The following is a 5,320-nucleotide window of genomic DNA, read 5'->3' as shown; positions in this document are numbered from 1 at the left end:
TTTTGTATATTTAATTAGACATGAAATCAAAGTCTTGCAAATAATTACTTTGAAAATGATCTTTAATTTCTAAAGTAACCCAGATGCCTGATGAGGTCTCATGTACTTTAAAAAATTTGGTTAAACTTGGCCCAAATCCCAAATATATGACCTGTGACAGTTCAGATTACTCCCTCTGATCACACAGCCTCTCAGAGCCTCAGGACTTCACAAAGTTTCTGTTGTTGCTTGTTGGTCTCCAAGTGAGTAGACTCTAATTAAGGCTCAAAGTTGTTAAGGAGACAAAATGATCTCATGCTTGTGAAAGTCATCTGAAAAGTGCACAGTACAATACAGGTATATGTTATAAGAACTGCTATGATGTTCATTTAAAGCAACAAAACATTATGTGTGCTGAACACAGTTGTGAAGAGGAGACTCACAGTTTACACTTGATAAGCTTCCCAGATTTAGCAACATCTTGGTGGCATGCTCAGCCAGGAAACATTATAAGGATTGGTTTTGTGAGGAGAGATTAAAAACTTCTGTCTCTCTTTTAAGTCTCAAGTTAGTGCGACTGTCCTTTCTGCCTTTTTTTTTAACAAGTCCACCTCCAATCCAGATGGTATAAGGAAGTATAGTGGCAGGAGAAAATAACAAACAACAGTAATCACACTTTTTCAAATATTCATCCATTTGTATGCAATTCAGAAGACTGGGAAATAGTTGAGGACAGTTTCAAGGGTAAACAAGATCAGCAAAAGATATGAGATCAGTGATTCAGATGCAGGAAATAGTGAAGTGACATTTATTGATGCAGGGATAGAATGAGCTGTTTTATTTTTTAGTCAATTTTCCAAATCTCTTCAGCTGGGACCCACAGAAGGAAGGTGAGAGGATGGCAGCAGCTGGAAGAATGCCAGTTTCAGGAGTAACAGAAAGAGTGGACAGAAAGAATGTTGACATTGACAGCCCAGGAAACAATGACTCAGCTTTCTACTCCTGATTCTCTCTGCATACATTAGTAGCCAGACTGTCATCTCTCTCCTTTTGCCCTCTTTTCCCAAGGCCATCAGTGGCCTCCTGGTTCCCAAACACAATGGCTTTCCCTCCACGTATACCTTCCTTCATTTCTTTACATAATGCACACTGATGCCCACTATGCTTCCTTAAAATTATGTCCCACTGCTTTCCAGAGGAAGCTTCCCTCTGATCCTACCTTTGCTTCTTTGACCTATTCGGCTTTCATTCCTCTTTTTGAATTCATATCACAATGTAGATGTTGCTCCACAGATTTTGCTGTGGTTGCTACTCCGATCCCTTTCACGACACTCACTTCCTGTGAAACATATTTAATATATGGTCAGTTATCAACTCTATTGCTTTAATATCTGGTAACTATTCCACCTCCCCAATTTCTCTCTCCATTTGGACACCAGTTTCAATGATCTATTGGCATCTACGACTAGGGGTCTTAGCAGCAGTCCCAATTTCCTTGTTATAAAACTGAACTTTTTCTTTTTGCACCTCTTCTCCATATTCTCTGTCTCTGTTAACAGCACCATTACACCATACCTAATTACTTTCTTCTTTGAGTTATTTCTGTGTCTTTCTTTCCCTCTCATTCCCTCTCCTTCCCTTCACTTCCTTCTAGCTCTCATCTTTCCATTGCCACCCACTAGCTAATCAGGTGCCAAGACTTGTCAATTTTACCTGCTTAGTTTCATTAATTGTTTCCATTTAAACTGCTTGAATCCCAGGTCAAGTTCACTAACTCTCACCTAAATACTTGTCTCTAAATATTTTTATTTTTGATTATGAAATATTTAAAATACAAAGCAAAAGACAAAGATATTTACAAGAAATATCCATGAGAAAGATACAGATATTGTAAATTTAATTTTAGCATGTTACATGATCTTTTTTAAAAAGGCATGTTGTTGTTGTTAAGTGCCGTTGAGTTGGTTCTGACCCATAGCGACCCTGTACAGGGTTTCTGAGGGTATAAATCTTTACGCGAGTACAAAGCCTCATCTTTCTCCCGTGGAGTGGCTGGTAGTTTCGAACCGCTGACCTTAAGGTTCGCAGCCTGATTCGTAACCACTACGCTAGCATAAGGCACTGAAAATTGACCACTCATCCCTTCTACCACAACTACTATGAGGGACTTCAAAATGTTCATGGATAAATTCCATTAACCTTCCATTCCATTTTTCCAAGAACTTTTAGAAACCTTCTTGTATACACCCACCTCGCTTCCTTTTCAGAAGTAACAAATATAGTGAAATAGAAAGTACTCTTTCCATCTATTTTTATACTCTTATAAATGTAGATCATTTAATAATATATAGTATGGCTCTGTGAATATTTTTTGAAACTTTTTGTTGTGCATTGAGTGAAGGTTTAGAGAGAAGACCATAAGTTTTACATTAAACAAATCAAATACTTTTTTCATTTCAATGATTGCAATCTCCTCCATGTAGGAATAGTTATCCCACTTCCTCCCTGTGGTTCTTATTTCTAGTCCACACACTTTCCCATTCCTACTCAACTTTATCCTTAAGTAAATGTTGCCCTTTTGATCTTGAATGATGCACCATTCCATGGTGAGCTTACCTTATTAGTGTTGTTATCCCCACTATGTAACTATATAGTTATCTTTTGCTTGGCTAAAAATTGTGCCAAAAGGGTGAATTCCATTCCAGACCTAAAAGGTGGTCAAGGGTCATAGACTTGGTTTACTAGTCAGTCTTATTTTTAATAAGCCTGGTGCTGACTCCACAGCACAGAACAACATATAGATATACAGATATATAGATATATACACAATTTAAAGTTTGTTCCACATTTTCTCCCACTGTATCCAGGACTTTCTATGTGGTTCCTTTCAGAGCAGTTAGTAGTGGTAGCAGGACACCGTCTAGTTCTTCTAGTCTCAGACTCATGGTGACTGATGTTAACATGTTCCATTGGTCCACTGGAATAGTTGATTCCAAGCATCTTCAAATTTTCATAACTTGTCTTTCTTCCACACATGGAGAGACCAACATTTGCACCTTAGACAGATGGCTGCTCATAAGCCAAGCAGCTACTCACCAAAGTAGCATATAGAACATTGTCTTTGTGGACTATGTGATGCCAATTGACCATGGTGTCCCCTGAGATTATGATCCTGAGCCCTCAGACCCCAAATCTCATGGCATCAAGATGCTTGATAATATCTAAGAAGTTTTCATAATTTTGCCACCTCTATGTTCTGCCACATTCATAGGTGTTGTAACAGTTAGGGTTCTGTGTCAACTTGACTAGACCAGGATTTCCAAAGCTTTAGAGGTTAAGATATGCTTATTCCCATGTTGATGAACATAATACATGATGAATGGCTATGAGCAGTCAATCAATTGAAGAGATGCTTCTTTAGGAATGTGGCCTGCTTCCAATATAATATAATTAACACTTGGGAAAGGCTCTCTCTCTCTTCTGATGGGGGCCTTGGACTTTCCAATTGTAAGCCATTTCCTTGGTAATAAACTTCTCTTTTTATGTATACATTTTCATGTATATTTCACTGGTTTTGTTTCTCTAGAAAAGTCAGCCTAAGACATGTGGTACCCAGATAGTGGGGTTCTAGAGAAATAAAATCACAAGTATGAATTGTCTAAATTAGTTCTTAAGCCTAACTAATGTGTAGGCACTAATACAAGGTGTAGGCATGTCTGACCTCCATCCCATAGGAACTGACCTGGGGCTCATTTTGACTTTGTCCTCTTTTCCCCTTGTGGAGTCAAAAAAAAATTCAGACCTGGTCTGCACTTGGTTTAAGCAGTTGTCATCAAGTGTGGGATTGCAATGGCTTCAGACTTATAAACGAATGAGGTTTTGTATTTTGTTACTTGTAGCATTGTGGTTATGAGTCAGCTGCTAATGTCAAGGTCAACCGTTTGAAACTACCAGCTGTTCTGTGGGAGAAAGATGAGGCTTTCTGCTCCAGTAAAGATTTACAGCCTCAGAAACCCTATGCAGGGTGGCCATGAGTCCGGAACTGACTCCACACCACCACCACCACCCACCACCACCACCACCACCACCACCACCATCAATGGCTGAAATGAATGCAGGGGATAAAATACTTCAGTGGAAGGAAAAGCAACAGCTTTCTGGAGTTGCCTGAAGCCAATGTCACACTGGTTAAACAGACTGATACAGGACTAGAGCCAACAAAGGGCCTTGCCAGAGGCCCAAGGCCATATGCATATGAATAGGGTTAGTCTAAGGGGGGAGAAGAAAAGATTGAGCTTGAGTGTTTTAAAAAGGTTTCTGTATTTGACTGCCTTATAGCTAATGGTTCCTCCTGCCTGTTATTGTAAAACAGACATACATGAATGATAGGAATATTGGGTGTGATGATTACAGAGAGCTGGCAAGTCTCTCTTCAGTCTATACTTGATTGGATTTGCTACAAGGGGACATAGCATTTGCCCAGAAAGAAATAGTTTTTTGCATTAAGCCCCTGTAAAGTATGGGACCTTAGGTGGAATCCTGAGCCCCACCCAGAACCTTCAGAGTTGGAACATTAGCATTTGAAAAGACACAGACCAACCCAAAACTGCTGGGAGAACAAGAGATTCTTGATTGAAGGCAAGCAGGAAAAAAAAAAAGGTTTTTGAGTTTCTGAAGCATCAAGGCATAGAAAGTCAACCCAGGAGAGAAAACCCCCTTATAGGACTGACAGTTAAAGGGAACCAGTAAGCCATATGATGGCTGACGATTGCCTAGGTCTACGTGTGAGTAGAATTGGAGGAAATGCAGGAATGAAGACACAGGATGAGTTTGGACATGTTTGATTGGTACCTGTTCACCTTGAGATGAGAAGGAAAGGGAAGACTGTCTGGTTTGCAGCTTAAAGAAATGGAGATGTATGAACTCCTTAGCCTATGGGCACTGACCTAGCCCATGGGGGCTAGGGCTGAGAGTGAAGGGGCAGCTTTTCTGAAGTGCAAGGAGGTATATGTGAACTGCCAAACTTGCAGATGGTCCCCATTTGACCTTGCTTGGATGGTTAGGGCAGAGTTGTGACCATAACCTGACGAGATGAAGATAAAGATATTTGATACTGTGAGCAAGTGCCAATTGCTACAATTTGATGAACTGGGCTTTTGCTTACGGATGCAATTGCTCAAAATTCCAACCGGAATGGAAGATTCTTCAGATCAAGGAACATGCTTTATCCTTAGTGTACTGGGGTGATAGGGATGGGCAATTTAGACACTGGTGATCAAAAAATGTAGGGTTATAAATGCATGAAAGGAGCTCTGGTAGTGTAGTGGTTTTGAATCAGGCT

Source organism: Chrysochloris asiatica, unplaced genomic scaffold, assembly GCF_000296735.1.
Source record: "Chrysochloris asiatica unplaced genomic scaffold, ChrAsi1.0 scaffold00206, whole genome shotgun sequence".
In the NCBI taxonomy this organism is placed as follows: domain Eukaryota; kingdom Metazoa; phylum Chordata; class Mammalia; order Afrosoricida; family Chrysochloridae; genus Chrysochloris; species Chrysochloris asiatica.
This window is presented reverse-complemented; position numbering follows the sequence as displayed.